The sequence below is a fragment of the Ischnura elegans genome, chromosome 4 (genome assembly GCF_921293095.1).
Source record: "Ischnura elegans chromosome 4, ioIscEleg1.1, whole genome shotgun sequence".
Classification (NCBI taxonomy): domain Eukaryota; kingdom Metazoa; phylum Arthropoda; class Insecta; order Odonata; family Coenagrionidae; genus Ischnura; species Ischnura elegans.
This window is the reverse complement of record NC_060249.1, coordinates 6,725,544-6,743,539: the sequence shown is the minus strand read 5'-3', so window position 1 is coordinate 6,743,539 and position 17,996 is coordinate 6,725,544. Positions and strand designations below refer to the sequence as shown.

Sequence of the window (17,996 nt, the reverse complement as noted above, 5' to 3'; positions counted from 1 at the left end):
GACATGGCACGGGGGGTGGGGGAGAATTGGGGCGGGGGAGAATTAAGGGCGCCAAAGGCACTTTAGGGTGGACGGGAGGGGACGAAGACGAGGGGAGGGAATGGAATTGGCGACCTATGCATTATTTTCCAAAATTTTTGGAGTGCTGTTTTTGCTTGGATGCGGATTCAATCGCCTCCATTGCCTGAATCCCTTTTTACACGGGGCATGTGATTGCACAACCTTACGTACGTGCGAGAGCGCTTTTTAAATTGCTTCGTGTGAAGCGTTGAATTGCTACAACGCATGCGAGAATACAAGAACGCGAGCTTGCAAAATCGCCCCCATTCTAATTACATTTATGCATTCGCGCAATCGAACGCCAGATTGACCAAAAAAAATGCAGTTTTGAATTGTGCAATTTCATTCTCCGCGGAAAGCAGACTTTAAAAATGTGTATCATTGCCGCTCTCGGCCGATGCATTACTTATTTTGAGTTGTATTACTTGTTAAAAATGTAAGCTATCATATTGGAGCATTTGCATTAACAAGCTCTTAGAGAATTCATTCTTACCTAATAAAAAGTCTTACAGTGTGAGAAATTGCTAGGGATCAATTTTTGAAATTTTAGATACAAATGTTAAAAATTCTGTGTAATCTGCAAATTACTAGGATATTTTATAGAAGTGATAACTTACGAGAAAAGGGTCGTCAAGCGGAGGTGATAAATTCTCTGGTTCAGCCTTGCTGACTTGATGTGTGACCTCGCACAATTTCTAGAATGCACACAATTACAAAAGTTCCGAGATCAAACATACATAACATCAACCCCAAAAACGTTCTAACAGGAATCCTATGATTTTTGGAATCGTGCATGCTTTTCTTGTTTGAACTTGCGTTGCTAATTGAAGCATGGAAGAAGATTGAAGCTTTGTGAAAGATGGGTGGGACAGGTATTTAATAATGATAAAAAAGTCTTCCACATTAAGTTAAAAAATTAAATAACTTTAAAAGGAAAACAATGCAATAGTTGCTGCCCACTTTTAACGAGTTAGTGATGTCATAAAATTCTGGTGCATTACGTAGTTAAGAAAGATCCGGACCTTGGCGGATTGAATCGCTCATTGAGTGAATATGACAAGGAGCCACGAGAGATGGTTACGCTGGGCCGAGAAGTTTTTTAGCGCTTGTTATGAATGCCTTTCAAACGATGCACAGTGGGCTGAAATCGAAAAAAACTGGACAAAAGTCCAAAATGACGTTTTTTGAGATAGAGACTTCAAACTTGGCTTAAATACGTATAAATGATTACCAACTATAGATGTATGTGCCATTTTACATCAATACGATCCGTTACTGAGATACAGTGGCCCAAACATGACCAACTTTTTAAAAACACGCGCGGTCTCGTTTTTCTTCAGAAACCTTTAAATTTAAGCAGGTGGTGTTGCATTGGCATGATTTTTATGGAATAAAAAACGCAATATTCCTATGAATTGATGTTTTTCCTATACTTTCCATGAATTTTGAAGATTTTGGTTCTCATGTGACTGGTTTTACAACGCAAAATGGCGGACCCGTTTTTCACGTGAAATTTGACATAAAGTAGACATTATCTTTCGTTTACGAAATATATAACTCAGGAAATTCACATCACGGTGTAAAGTAGAGATTTCTTAAGAATACTAAGCAGAAATCTTGGAAAAAAATCTGCGACGAAGGTAATGAGAGCGATTTTTCGATCGCGAGTCAAGGCTGAGCTACACGCCGCGGGACCCTGAGGCTCGGTAACCGAGGTCGATGTTTCAAGTTTTTTGAAACTTTATTCTTGAAAATCGTCATTTTAAGCACAGAACCTAGTCATTAATGACCTAAAACACTATATTGATGACATTAGCAAGGATTTTGGATCGACCGAATTGACCATTTAACGCGTTACTCGAGTGGAAATGCTTGGGATTGGATATTTGTCGGAACCATTCCACGTATAAGAAACATGCTTCGGGTATTGAATTTGGGTTAAAAGATTGAGTTGGCATGCTAAAGAGAGAGAAAAACAAAATGTTTTCCCGAAATGCAACTACCGTTACCCTTTTCCATTTCCAACCTCGCCGTGGTTCTATGACGACGCAGGTATTTAACAGATTCTTCCTCAAGGGTTTTTCCCTTTTCTCTACAAAAATACGTTTCAACTTGCAGTATCAGTGCGACGAAGTGCCGTGTTAGTTCTCCTAATGTCGTGTCGTTCAGTAGTTCGATAGTCAAGTTCGTTTTGCCTATTGATATGTTTCGGGATTTGCTGATTATCTATCTTTTCACGGAGTTTGACGGCGCAGTGATTTTCCAGCCTGAATTTTGTAAGGTGAGTTTTTTATTCCTTCCATTTCAAAGATGAGTTTGTTTTAGTACATTTTCAATGAATCTTTTAATTACTTATGAATTCTTACTATGTTTGCCTCTCAGTAACCATGACAATTATGATGCGTGTTCTCTAACATATATTTCTAATTTTCAATTCACCTCGCAGGGTTTCGAGTGCTTTTTGACGTACTAATGGATTCTAACTATGTTACTCGTTTTGAGTTTCATAAAGAATTATTAGAAACGAAGGGAATGACATCAGGATAAAAAATACACTTGTTGGATTTTTTGTAGCGGAGATTAAATGTTGAGAGCTACGAGTCTGCTCTTGAAGGTGTCCGTGAATTACTTAAGTTGAGATTCTGGTCTTATTACGAAAAAATGTGGAGACAATATTGCTGGAACAGTAAAAGATTTTATTGCTACATATTCGGATCAACAGCTATGGAGATGAATGATTTGAAGGCAATATAGAACCGACTTGTAGCTGTGACAAAATATTCTTTTGGATTATCAACCTCAAATTGCTACATCCGATTTTTGTAATGTGTGCTACACATATAGTACAGGATAATTAAAAAAATTGTTGGTAAGAAAGAATACAACAAAGCTGGAATCCAGTTTAATGATGAAAATGCCTTCTAATTACGGCCAACATTCTTTACATGCCCGAGGATATCTGAAAACACTCCTTATAGAGAGAAAAGTTAGATTTCAGAATGCTTTTAGAGGAAGGATGAGGGTTTATTGTTGATATTCCACTGTCTGTATCAGAGAACACGAATAACGGCAACACCGCAAGGCGTTTCTTCGATTCCCCAGATTTGGCCGCTGATTTGAAGGGATATTGAGTAAATGTAGACTGCAATAGGATATGTACACCATGCACTGTAAAGCAAATGTAACATTCACGCATGTTTGCATATGGAATGGTTAAATACTTCATCTAAATTATATGTTTTCATAGGAAAGTGTAATGTACCATCAGAAGAAAATTAAATCTTCATAATTACAGGTATCAATGTTGACCTAATCAAACATTTTTCCATCATTCTGAGGGCAATATCAAGTGGCATAACTCCAAATTATACAGCTTTCTCGGACTACTGCCAGAGAACTGCGGAGTTATTCACTAAGATGTATCCCTGGTATTATATATACTTACGAGTAAGTACCTATATATACTTACTCTATGGTATTACATAACAACCACGGTACATAAGGTGCTTCCGCATATAAGTAATTTTACAAAAGAGTTGACTCTTCCTACGGGACAATTATCTGAAGAGGCATTAGAAGCCCAGAATAAGGGCATGCGTAAATTCTGCCCGAGATTCAACAGAAAGCACTCCATAGAGGCCACGAATGAAGACCTTTTCAAACGACTGTTATTAACGTCTGATTTAATTCTTTACACAATCCGTTGAAACGTATTTTTGTAGAGAAAAGGGAAAAACCCTTGAGGAAGAATCTGTTAAATACCTGCGTCGTCATAGAACCACGGCGAGGTTGGAAATGGAAAAGGGTAACGGTAGTTGCATTTCGGGAAAACATTTTGTTTTTCTCTCTCTTTAGCATGCCAACTCAATCTTTTAACCCAAATTCAATACCCGAAGCATGTTTCTTATACGTGGAATGGTTCCGACAAATATCCAATCCCAAGCATTTCCACTCGAGTAACGCGTTAAATGGTCAATTCGGTCGATCCAAAATCCTTGCTAATGTCATCAATATAGTGTTTTAGGTCATTAATGACTAGGTTCTGTGCTTAAAATGACGATTTTCAAGAATAAAGTTTCAAAAAACTTGAAACATCGACCTCGGTTACCGAGCCTCAGGGTCCCGCGGCGTGTAGCTCAGCCTTGACTCGCGATCGAAAAATCGCTCTCATTACCTTCGTCGCAGATTTTTTTCCAAGATTTCTGCTTAGTATTCTTAAGAAATCTCTACTTTACACCGTGATGTGAATTTCCTGAGTTATATATTTCGTAAACGAAAGATAATGTCTACTTTATGTCAAATTTCACGTGAAAAACGGGTCCGCCATTTTGCGTTGTAAAACCAGTCACATGAGAACCAAAATCTTCAAAATTCATGGAAAGTATAGGAAAAACATCAATTCATAGGAATATTGCGTTTTTTATTCCATAAAAATCATGCCAATGCAACACCACCTGCTTAAATTTAAAGGTTTCTGAAGAAAAACGAGACCGCGCGTGTTTTTAAAAAGTTGGTCATGTTTGGGCCACTGTATCTCAGTAACGGATCGTATTGATGTAAAATGGCACATACATCTATAGTTGGTAATCATTTATACGTATTTAAGCCAAGTTTGAAGTCTCTATCTCAAAAAACGTCATTTTGGACTTTTGTCCAGCTTTTTTCGATTTCAGCCCACTGTGCGATGGGTAGAATGAAAGGATGGATTTTTTGTGCGATCCACCAAAGTGCTGGGCATTTAATGGCAAACTCTTCACTTTGTTTCCATTTCGTGCGATTAGCAAGTGAGGGTAATTTTTTGGCGATTCTTTAAGGCTGCGGTAACATTACACGCCCATTTTTATTACTATTTCTTACCCTTTTCGGGTAATTAGTCGTGAGGCTTTGCCGTAAAAAGAGTTGGTCGAAAGGTGTTAAGGTGGCGTACCGTTCGTTGCACCTCCGCTCTTGGAGCGATTAGGGTGGGGCTGCATCGCTCGATTCCACGTCTCCACGACAACAAGTCCCACTAATGAGGCGACGCGACGCCACCTCGTGGCTGTGTGCTGTGCAACCTCGCTATTTGAGACAGCCACTCAGGACCGCATCGAACGGAACGAAGAATGTGGAATTTTCATTGAAATTTGAAAAGATACATCCCATTCTTTGTCACTCCATACGCTTGACCTTTCTCGGTATGATTTCCTCAGAAATACATGTAAAAAAAACACATATGCCTACACGTAATATGTTCTCATATGGCGGTGCATCACTACCCAATACTGTTGCATAAAACGCGAATTCAGTTTCATGATAATACTGTAAAATATTTATTCAAGAGGCAGCTTCGAAAAGCTATCTTCTGAATCACTATTTTTTAAATATCCTTTTTATAGTTTTTTATAGTTAAGATTTGTTAAAGCTGCAGATTTTAAGTTGTCTATTCAATGTAAAGGCCATTTTGGCCGTTTTTGAATGATTCAATAAATAAATAAATAAATAAAAAATATACTCGATATCATATTTCATAGCTCTGGCATTTTCAACCATTCGTTTTTCTTGCGATTAGATCTTTAAATAAAATTCCAGAGGATTCGAACACATTTTTTTCCATTTCTATTGCTTTCATGTTTCTGACAAAAGAAAATTTGAAAACGGATATAATGCAAGATGATATTTAATTAAAGCGATGATTAGACGTATTTGTGTACCAATGTGCACCAATGAAATTTAATTTTTATGATGTACAGGAAAGGAGCTTCGGACTAATTGTTGCTGTTAGGGAGCTCGTGGGTGATTTATGTTTTTATAAAAGATATCCATGTATTTTTAAAACTTCTTTCAGTGATCTTACTGATTTTCGGTCAAGATGTTATATTTTAAGCTATCTCAATAATCCATTCCTATATTCTGGTCGACTCCACATTCCAATTTCATGGACTTGATAATTTTATTATCCGCAAGCTGTTATGGAGCTAATCAATTTTAGCGTTTTTTTATTGGTTATGAACAAGTTTTAGGTATTATAATTTTACAAAAAAAGTGTTGCTAATCTTAAAATATTTCTCGATTCCCATGGACTAGGTGTTTGGATTTTATATATGGCGTCAAAGATATCGCTTGGTTTTCCAGATCAGGCGAATGCAAAAAACTCCCCTCCAATCTTACGCTAGACAGCCATAATAGGATTCAGGATTTTCAGGAGTCAATAGGTGAGAGACCATTTTCTGGGATATGCGAAGCAGTGACGTAAATTGATAATACCTAATTCCAACGAACACTTTATCCTATCATATCGGCGCAGAATATCTCTCAATGCTTTCGTCCAGATCCCCCCAGCCACACGGCCGGTAGATTACTCTCTCTTTAAGCCGTTAGCACCCCTATTACACCCTACAGTACCTAACTACAACCCTACATTCTCCACTTTAATGTTCAAATCGTTTGGATGGAAAAATGATGGAATTTGTCATTTGATTTATTTGTAAATTTTTACCGGTTAGAATAGGTTTACATGGAGTGTTTAGCCACTTAGATGAGCCAGGCCAGATATGACCTCACAATAGGGTGGTTTCCTTTTATTTTTTATTGCCTCAATTGAAAGATTATTACTCCTGGAGTACGTATTTCACGCTTTTAGATTTTTAAATGACGATATCTATTTTTCACGATAAATGAACAGTGAAATTGTTCTAGCGTACGAAAACGCGACGGCTAAGTATGAATGCTGGGAAAATCCCGTTTGACGTCATTCTGGTTCCTGCTGCTGCCGTGTGAGGTGACTTTGGGGGAGGAATTGTGTGCCGCTGCGATGCTGGCTGCTAGCAGTTAGCAGAGTACCCTGCTAGCAGGTAGCGCTTGGCTTAAATAAGGATTATTAATACCCTATCAAACGAAGGATACTTTCCGACCATAGGCAGTTTTAATAGGTGATTATTAAGACATATTTCCCTGAGCTCGGTGCCTCATGCATGCTTTGGTAATCTCAGACGATGTAAAAATCCTATCTACTCCTATAGAAACTAGGTCCCTGTGACGTCACGTGGAGTGGCATCGCATGGGAGCCAATCTGGCCTTTTTCAAATGCAGTTAAAATTGACCATTGCCATTCGTCTAAACTGGGATTTCTAAAACCAAATAATTTGTATATTATGTATACACAAATAGTGGGTAACGAATCGCAATCAATGCCTTTCGTTTTCTTTGATGAAGGAAACTACCCTATTTAATTACGCCCATTCACTTTCAGTCTATCAGTAAATCCTATTCTATTCCTTCCCCTCCCTTGCTTACCTTTTTCCATTTCTACATCCCCTCCTCGCTCAGTACAAGCTCTATCAAAACCTTCCGTATCCTCCGCATCTCATGAAGATCCTATATCTTCATACCCACCATGTCTACCACTTCCTCGTTACTCTTCCTAGCAGTCCACTTCACCTTCTCCATTCTTCTCCACACCCACATCTCGAATGCCTCCAATCACCTCTCTTCCTACTTCCTAAGTGTCCACGTTTCATCGCCGTAGAGCGACGTGAAACCATTGCATGCGATATTGGCAATGATCATCGCAAAACTGAACGCAACGATGGTATGAAATGTGTGGAGAGCAAGGGGCATTGGACCATAGGGTTCCGGGTTCATACCCCAGAGACCGAAATAAAAATCCTCGCTGGGAGAGGTGTCCAAGAGATAGTAGTGTTTGGATGGCACGGGAAACATTCTTAACTTTTGAAATCTTTTTATCAACTGAGTTACTAGCAATATCTATCACAGTATATGAACTCGTTATGAAGCAATTTTCACGGTTCATGAGCATCGTTTGGTTCATTTCACATTCTAGTTTCAAGAACTTCAGTCGATGGCTATCACTGTGTTTCTTAATCATTTCAATAGCCCTCAGTCCCTTACTCCGAATATTTATTGAATTTGGCTAGCCGGAAGCTAGCTCTACCCTCACTTAGCAACAAAATCCTCAGACTGTGATAAAAAATAGCTAGATGAGATGAACTATTTCATTAATATTTTAAAATAACATATCTCTTAGTATAGCAATGTTCAAAATAACTCACTTGAATTCCTAAAACAGTGGAGAAAATTGTATCCCAGGAGAAATAGAAAAATGCAGTTTTATTAAGACGATATTTTTTTCATATCTTACAGAGAGACAGTATAGAGGCAGCCCCTTCGGAGACAGAAATTTCATAACGAAGAGCTTATTATCCAAGAAAGTGGGTATCAATTTTAAAAGTCAAATTATGAAGTGAATTTAACTTAATCAAGGGTATATTACAGCCGATGCTATTGGGGAACGTCAGTTTTGAAATTACAAACGCTTTCCCTCCCGATCTTCATAGAAACTACTATCCACTGTGAATTAAGCTTATTATAAGTAATTTTTAGAGCCCACAATGTCATCATGAAGACGTCATTGAAAAACTTATGTTTAGATTATGGAAAACAGGCGGAAGCATGTCGCATATCCATTTATCCATTACTCTTGATTAATTACCCAAGTGAGTTTGTGAATTTTAGTTTCACTTCCGGTCCCAGTCACTGACATTCGCTTATTTAATGATCTTAATGAGGGGACGGGAGCATCGCTTCTTATTGTCCGTTCGTATTTTGTCTTTTCTTGAAGGCTTGATAACATTATAAAATTTGCCTTTTCATCTCTAAATTTTCTTTCCGTTAAGAGTAAATCTTACTAAAAATTTACCTGTATCACCAGCTAAAAAATACTTTAAAAGGTCACCAGGTAGATTTTTCAAAATGAATTAATAAGCTACAGACGAGAAATATGTAACCAAAAGCTCACCAGTCAAGCAGGAGGATACTTCCGCATAGCTATTATCTTACCATGCATACTTTTACCCTACATTTGTTCCAATTTAGCTGTCATCACCTACTTGTGTGCATGGTCATAATTTTATCAAGTTTTTGTTTAAATTATTGCAGGACAACTATTAAGTTATTATTATTGGAAATCCCTTTGCGAATTTATGAGAAATTCATTTTGGAATTATTTTTCAAAGCTTCCATAAGTGACACACAGCAATTTATTCAATCTTTAACATTATAATAATTAATACATCATTTAATATCTTTTAAAATACTTCACCCAATAAATCTTTACTTAGAAGCCGCTTTTGGAATTCGGCCAAGAAAACTCTGATTGCAACCGAAGAGCTTTCAACATGATTGAATCGTGCAGTTATGACCACACAATAATGCATTAATTTACGGTTGAAAAAAATGATGAAATATATGGTTTATTTTTGTTCGAGGGCATTATTTCACCCCATTTTACGCGTACACGATAAATAAAAATTAATAATCCCGTTTTAATGTCAAGACTTTCTCAATCAGCCGTCGAAAATTCCGCTCTCGCATCCATCTGTCACATTCTCTCGTCCTGTGTGGACCCCTCTCTTCCCCCCCCCCCCAAACACTCGCTACACACGTCCGCTCGTAGCAAAAATAAAACCGCAGCCGGGAGCAGAGAGAGGAGGGGTGCCGAATGCCCGCATATCCCGGCGGAAGCGCCCCCGTCTCTCTCTGTGCGAATATTCACACTTCCGTCGAGGGGAAAAGAGAATGGAGAATTTGTTCCTTGTCCGACCGCTCGCCTTCCAAATTAAAGACCTCCCTCGCAATTTAACACGGATCAGGGTGTGGCCGCTAGAGAAATTAGAAAATATGGAATTCTTGAACTTCCAAGTTTTACTTTCTCCATGTTTCTCTATTTGTTGGAGTCCCAAAAATGGCACAAAGCCTTTATTCATTGAATTTATCAACAAACGATTACATTATGTTCATTCAAGCATTCAAGATGGTACGTAACAATTATGCATTTCATCACTTTAATGAGTAATTATTACCATTAAAATAAGAACTCAAATAATCGTATCAATATTTTTAATTTATGGCTGATCCGGCTAACTTTCTTGTGAAAGGACAATTGTATTTTCACCAGAGATAATGATTGTGTTTTCTTAGCCCTTTGTAGCACAAAGTTCTATTTATTTCTGCTTCACCCGAGATTGAAAAACATCTCGACACCCAACGATAGGAAGTTTTGCCTACACCCTCTCTAGATACCTACTTTTGTGATCCATACCCACTGTCGTTCCGTTATATTGACGGAGTTAGAATCCAGAGTATCGACTTTACGTCTACATACTAACCCGCAAGCCGCCTAAAAAGATGTATGGCAGGGGGTGTTAGGCCACCAGCTTTTACAAATAAAAAGGAAATACCCGAAAGAAATTACGACTAGTATTTATTGAAGTCATTCATGGTAAAATAATAATATTAACATTACTCACGGCTACCATTTGATTCGTTGGGAAGAATAAACCGAATGAATCGTGTCCATAGCGGTATTTCCAGTTCATCCTTTAGGCAGAAACCGCTGTGGAATCTGCTTCAGCCGCCTCTGTCCCTTCAAGCGGATAATATTAATTCCCAGTCGTATCAGCGAAGCAACGTCCTTGCATTGTCTTCTCATCGTATCCGGCTGCAAACCTACGCGAATCGGCCGTTGACACGGCATCATTGTCCTGACATCCCTCTTTCGTATTCCATCACTCTTCTTCCACTCTCGAAAAATTTCATTAAACGCGAGCAAAAGAGGCGATCTGCGCGAGAGCACCGTAGCCCACATCCGGCCACCCTTTAAACGGGTGGCACAAAGAACAAACCCCGTCTCTCTGTCACACCGACTAATTAAAAGCGAAGCTACTAAATGAAATAAATGTTCGATTTGCACAAAATAAGCTTCTAACTGACCAGACGAGTTTTCTAATGGCATTGACGTTCTCAGTCAAGTGACTGAAAGCTATTTGGCAACTGTGGAAAATTCAAGTTTTAATGAAAACTCAAAAACAAAAAAAAATAATTTTTTTAAATTCTCCATGTCGCTAATAATGTCTCACGATTTTTTATATGGCTAATGGCAACATAGTTTAAAAAATTAAGACGCCCTAAATTTACGGTTGTCTACACCGTCGCCGAATTCCCGCGAAAAAATGACGGCTCTTTCACGGGTAAGTTAATGACGTAAAAAACTCATGCCGAGCTGTTTCCACACTCGCCGGCCGCCTCTCGAATCGCTCTCTCGCGGTTTACTTTCGTTCACACGGCTGGGAGCGATTCCTTTGCTCGATGTGGAAAGTTACAACTGAACTAGTGAATCAGCCTGACGTCACCAACTCACTTCAGAGCGGACGGCTTTTTCTAATTTTACATTTATGAGCGATCGACTTCGTGAGGAAGTTTTCTTCCGTCGCAACTTTCCTCTTCCTTCCCACTGCTCAATTATATAATTCTTGAAACGAGTGACGAAATTGGATTTTAGGCCACGACCTCGTTGTCAAACTATAAGAATTTGAATTAGACCAATGATTTGCCAACTCTCGTAAATATCTCATTTACTTAGATAGCCTTACACTCACTTCTCTTAGATAATTGTTCCAAAATGAACTTCTATAGTTTCAGTGCAGAGTTGAATGAGGTAATATAATTTTTCCGTGTATATTCTCACATAATGTCACAAGAGGCACATGATCACTTTAAAAATTTCTCATAAGCTGTGACAGGGTAAACAATTTTTCAAGGCGTTTGGGTTACCTGCTTAAAATGTCCGAATATTTAAGCCAATGAAATTGCAAATATTTAACCTTATTTCACGCCTTCTATTGGTGGACTGTCTTTCGCTATTGCAGGTGCAAACGTAAATCCCAAGGGAAAAGGTAATTCTTCATGTTTTCCCAAAACATCCTTTAAATTCTGGCGAACTAGAGGAAGAAATGTTCTCGGCAAAGACTCGTACATTTGAGTTTTAGCGCTCAATGTTTGCTGTCCTAGCGAGCGAAGCCTTTTAATGCGGTAACACGGAGAGTAGTGCACCGCGTGGTGAGTGTGACGTGATTTTCGTGGCTATGCGCTTGATGTCGCAGTTAAAGGGGATGTGCTTCACGGCACGAAGTGCACGACGAAGCGAAGGAAGCTCTTGATCCGCAGGAGACGCCGCGTCGCAGGTAAACAAACGAACGCAATGCCCTTCCCTACGCTCTGTCTCGGTAAACAGCAGCGATGGGACCTGCGACTTATCCTCCGAGAATCTGAACTTTTTATGCCTTTACGGCGAATTTTAGGTCCAGCACTGCGTGCATGGTCATTTTTAAAATGCAGTGAAAGATGTATTTAAAAGTAGTAAAAAATATATTTGTAGGTTATAACACCTAGATGTATGGACCAATTATTTTTTTACTGAAAATTATTTAAGGCCCACTTTGTAACTTTATTGTTGCATTTTCAAGGCTTAAATGAAGGTATGTTAATAATTTATTTTTACCAAAAAAATTAAATGATTTTAATCATGTCTCACAATAATTTTTATTGCGAAAATAACTTAAAAAATTAAAATGAAAGAGTAATTAAACTAACAACATTTATAATCCATTAATTTAACAGAAAGAACTAACAATTTGGACACATACCTTTCAAGGAAATAATTACACATTATTTCTAATTTAGCTGCTTTTGTTATGTTTACATAAATGTCTGCTCATTAAATGCAGTACAAAAATAACTAAATACTTAACCAAATGCATTAGTAAAAACCATAGAATTTCGCGAACTGAACGGAAAACTATCCATTTTTAGAATAAAGCTATTTTTTTCATCCCGAATGCTTCTCGGCCAGGCATAAACGAAAGACTTTCAATCCGCTAACTCGTCGATTATGAAGTGCCATTGGGTTTGGGCCTGAAAATGAGTTGATTAGCTGAATTAATGGATCGATGGCGACTGTCGTGGAGAGGGAATAATGGTTGAAAGCACACACGGAATTATTTCACCTTGATCGGGAATCGAACTTCTGGCCAAGAAGATACTCAGACCATCAAGATACCGAGCTTGCGATTTTCGATTACCCTTATCGTAATATGTGGTCCATTCCCCCCAGATGTAATGTAGAGGAATTAAACACTCGCAGAAGAGGACATGAAGTGAAAAATGGACACAATCAGGCAGTGGGATAGATACAGAACATGCGTTACGGGGAGCGCCGATCCCAATAAGAAGAAATGAACCATTCTGGTGAGTACATAAATATCTATATCACATAGATTCACAGAGGTCACTATAGGCGAATGTACACAAAAGTACAAATAGGAGATAAAAAAAGATCTAGGAATACACACACATGACGTCGACACTGCGGTGGCGTGGATTTGGAGTGAAGGCCGACAGCACTCGGAAAAATATCGTATCGACCGGGAATCTACCCACGGGCCTTCTGATGATATGATTTAAATGTAATGAAATATTTTTATCCCTTTCTCACGACGCTTGTCATCGATTCCAATGGATCTAAATTTTGCTGTTAATCTCAAGATACTGCTGTGAAACGTATTAGACTTATGGGCTGTTTGATTGAGTTCCATTTCTCTACTTTTCGTTTTTTTTTTGAAGAGTGCATTCAGGCAGCAGTATGTTGTTGAACAGTTGCACACCACGCTTTGCTACTTCAAATATATCAGCAAACTTATTCATCCTGATTCCTAACCAAAAATTATAAACATGTCTTCCACTATATTACTTTAAAATGTTCAATAAGCTTGACTGAATACTTTTTGCCCCTATATTTGTAATTCATAATTCGCAAGTTACAGGAAGCACGGGTTTATTATGTAGGGATATTGCTTTCCCAAGAATAATGCAGAATTGTATCGCTCTGGTTATTTTCGTGACATTATTAATTTCGTATTTGGATACGTGGAACTCGCAAAACTTTATTTTTTGTTCTTATTCCTAATTTCCCAAAGTTCTGAATGAATTTGTTTCTTAGCCATGTAATTTGTACAAACAGGAAACTATCCAAACAGTTAATTAGCAACTAGTTCGAAAAGTACCAAACTCATAACTCTTGTGGTCGCGTAAAAAGCGTTTGTGGCAATATTCGCGTTATTTTCATTACTATTTTGCATCAATTCTCACGTAAAAGCTGTTTTTTTTGTGGAATAAAAAATATATATTAATAAAATAGGTATAATAATTCTATAACGAGATCCAAATATTATTAATTCAGCTTCTTGAATGCAAATATGCAGGGAAATATGGTAGAATTTCATTATTATCCACACTTATTGCAATGAATTGAATAATTGAAAATTGCTAACACATTCCTCCTTATGGCTTATTGTAAATATAAGCAGAATTAGATCTCGAATAGGTCCAAACTACGCCAAGAAATGCAAAAAAAATATACGGCAATAATTCTAAGGATAGAAAAATTTGGATTGAATTAAAATAATGATAAGAGCAGCTAATTAATCATCCATATAGTTTTAATCTGATACTTCTGGTATTGATTCCACTGCAAAATAAATACTCGGTGCATTAAAAATTAGTGACTGTTGTCATTATCTCATAATGATCTCCCGCGAGGTAAGCCTGACAATATGGAACTCATTGGAATGCATTCATGAGTTCCACGGCAGGAGCTACCCCAAGAATATGATAGAACTTTCATGCGCCCGAGGTTAATTTATGGGATTCCGGTTGGTATGGTGGCTAGAGTGTTGGCTTCCTACCCCGAGGGCTCGGATTCAAATCCCTGCTGAGACAGAAAAATTTAATATCCCTACTTGAATGTTGTGTGATGATGAATGATTTCTCTCCGCCCTTCATTCCCTACCCTTCCCTCATGGCGCAAATGACCTCAGCTGTCGGTCGTCTCCTCTAAAATACGAACCGTGTGTAGTAGCAATCAGCACAACTTATATTTAAATTACGATAGCATTGAGTTGCAGAAAAAGATCTATTTTCTTTGGTACAAGCGTTTTTTAATGCTCCAGGTCATATTGGAACCGTACAAAAGATATCGTGGTGTAAATACGATTAAGATTAATGCGCAAAAGAGTTATTAGCGAGCCAAGATTAAACGATTGACCCCAACGCATGTGAAACATAAGCAAGACACCCGAGTTTGGGGATCTCTATCGAGTAAACCAACCAACATACCGCTCCACCTTGTGCTTGCACCATTAGAGGAAATCCTTGGCCTTTGGCGTGCTAAATAAGAAATTATGGAGTGAAAGATTTTTACGGCATGGTGGGTACCACACATCAAGTATGCATATGATCGTGATGTGTAGTTTGCAATAGGGTGGTTTCCTATTATTTTCTATTGCCTAAATCGAAAGATTATTACTCCTGGAGTACGTATTTCACTGTTTTAGATTTATAAATGATGATATCTATTTTTCGCGATTAAATGAAAAGTGAAAAATTTTCAAGCGCGCGAAAACGCGACGGCTAGGTAGGAATGATGGGAAAACCCCGAGTGACGTCGTTCTGGTTCCCACTGCCGCAAGTGAGGTGACCTCGGGGCGAGGCTTTGAGCGCTGATACGATGCAGGCAGCTAGCAGGTAGCAGGGTACCCTGCTAGCGGGTAGCGCTTGGCTTAAATAAGGAGTATTGATACCTTATCAAACGAAGGAAACTTTCCGACCATAGGCAGTTTTAATAGGTGATTATTAAAGCCTGAATCACACGATCATTTTTTTTCGTCGCGAAAGTGATCACTATCGAGATTTTATTTTCTCGTCGCGAAATTCAATCGCTCTAGTGATCATTTTTCTGAATCACACGGTCACTCCCGCCGTCGCTTTTCGCATCATTTCCGATATCACAGCTCGTTGTCATAGGACCCACATCACGAAATTAAATAGCGTGTTTGTTTAACAATGTCGTTCCCACAATTGTCAAACGTTGCGCTGCAATCGCTCCATAGGGGAATGCGTTCCGATTGGCTGATATGGGGTTTTAGTGACGGTTTTAGCGATGGAAAAAGCGACCAGATGAGTGATGAAAAATAGCGATGGGAATCCTCATCGCGATCGCGAAAAACAATTGCCGCCGACGATCATTTTGCGCAGTGATCGCGATAGTGATCACTTTCGCGACGAAAAAAAATGATCGTGTGACTCAGGCTTAAGACATGTTTCCCTGAGCTCTGTGCCTCATGCATGCATTGGTAATCTCAGATGATGTAAAACTCCTACCTACTCGTATAGAAACTAGGTCCCTGTGACGTCACGTGTAGTGGCATCGCATAGGTGCCAATCTGGCCGTTTTCAAATGAGGATAAAATTGACCATTCCAATTCGTCTAAACCGGTATTTCTAATACCAAATAATTTGTATATTATGATTACACTAATGGTGGGAAACGAATCGCAATCAATACCTTTCGTTTTCTTTGATGAAGGAAACTACCCTATTTTTGTAGTTTTTAACTTAAATTCTTCTTCAACGTGATTTGTGCGCCATATTGCTACTAATTAACTGCATAAGAGTTTGTTGTAAGTGTTATTAATTATGGAGAAATATGACTTGCGCTAGAACAGCAGGTGATATGATGTTTTGAGCATCATTTTCGAATTCAGAAGGCTAAAAAACGTAAAGAACGTCAACTTTTGTGAAAAAACGTTTTTCACTTTTGCATAGTGATGCTATCAATGTACCCAATATAGTAAGTAGATAGAAGCACCTATGCATTATGCGATACCTCAGTATCGCGATTTTCTGAATGAACATCATTTCAACCTTGTGGCTTGTCTTTTTCTGATGAGATCCTTCACTAGAAGCTTGTATCCATCTCTGTTTCCACTTACCTAGAAATAAAAAGAAAAGCATAGTTATTATGAGATCCTTAGTATACACTTTAGATACAAATGCACCCATAATTATATGTTTGACAGTGTATTATTTATTATAACCAGCTGGGAATATTAGAATGAATCTGATGGAGAATGGGCATTTAGTTGTCATTTTCATCTCATAGTATTACTAAGGTACAGGTTCTTCTTTTCAAAATAGCGCTTCCGTTACTAATAGTTGCTAATCGATAATTTGAACTGACTAGTTCTACTGTAGCCGTTATGAACACTCCAGACGAAGTTTACCTTGAAAAATTCATTAAAGCATGGTTCATTCATATTAAATAGATGGGACCATCCACAACAGCACTAACAATAAACCTTTTCATTAAAAAATTATGATTAGTGAATAAACACCAAGTGAGTAGCTACCTTTTGAAAATGAAAAATCAAATAATTTCAATTTATAAAGTTGCACAACTTTTAATGACAAAGAACTAAATTTAAGTGATTTTCAGTGAGTAAAGGAATACCTCAATTTCAATCCAAGTGAAATTAATTCTCTGCATTTTCTGTTAACTTGGGTATCCATTATTGGGTAGGAAAGCATGCTCATAAGCCTGTCAAGAGCCTTTGCTAAGATTTCCATTAATTCTATAGCAATCTGTCTTGAGCTCTGTAATTAACTATCAACAAACGAAACATGTATTGGTTTAACACAGCTCTCAACAGAATTATTAGCAAATATTTTCACAAAATTATTCCGTTTTGCGTCAACTTCTCTCTGTATCTCATCCGATAATTGCCTTCCTTCGCTTCAACTTGCCCTTCCATTTATCCTTATTTTTTATTCAGTCCATCGAGTCACGATGGGGCCTATTAGGTTGTCCCGCCTGTCCATCAATATTTTCACAATTCGTCTACAGTAGTTATGACGAAATAATACTTGAAATATTTCCTCCCAAGCACTCCGAAATATTGCTAACTGATCTATTTTTGAATAAACTCCAAACAATGAAACGAAACTCCTAAAATAAGCGGTATAGCCTCAAGGGAACATACAAATTGGTTCCATCATTGGCCCTTATTTGGCCTTTAAATTGGCAATTTGATGACATTTCAGTTCGTTTCTCGGTCTCAGTCGTTTACTCTTTGCGAGGGAAGCGTTCTCGTGTCTTTGGCTATTCAATCGCCGTCTCTCTCAACTCCCATCCCTTCTTCCCATCTTTCATCCGCAAACGGCCCGCTTCCATCTCTCCATTTCTTTTTCCACGTTGCACCCCCGTTTCT

At 38.2% G+C, this 17,996-nt stretch overlaps 1 long non-coding RNA gene across 1 annotated transcript in view; it reads left to right on the top strand.

The window, feature by feature from the left end:
* LOC124157030 overlaps positions 1-17,996 on the top strand; it is a 168,990-nt gene that overhangs the window by 62,038 nt on the left and 88,956 nt on the right. The window lies entirely within an intron of this gene.